The sequence below is a fragment of the Bison bison genome, unplaced genomic scaffold, assembly GCF_000754665.1.
Source record: "Bison bison bison isolate TAMUID 2011002044 unplaced genomic scaffold, Bison_UMD1.0 scf7180017864453, whole genome shotgun sequence".
Taxonomy (NCBI): Eukaryota; Metazoa; Chordata; class Mammalia; order Artiodactyla; family Bovidae; genus Bison; species Bison bison.
In genome coordinates, this window is record NW_011495015.1 from 778,465 (window position 1) to 778,708 (window position 244).

Sequence of the window (244 nt, forward strand, 5' to 3'; positions counted from 1 at the left end):
GAAAATTCCTTTTTTGGAAGTGAGGCCGTCCCTTTCCTGGAGGCCGAATCCCCGGGAAGTGACGCCGTCTCACCCGCGGAGGCAGCAGCGGCCCCTGGCGGAGGTGTTGGGAGCCAGGAGCCGTCTCGCCCCAGGAGGCCTGGGGACGCCCCTTCCGTCCGCCCGGACCGTGGGGAAGGGCTTCCAGCCGCGCTCCTTGTAAGGGAAGCGCGCGGCGAGCCCGCGGACGGGGTGGCGTCCCCCC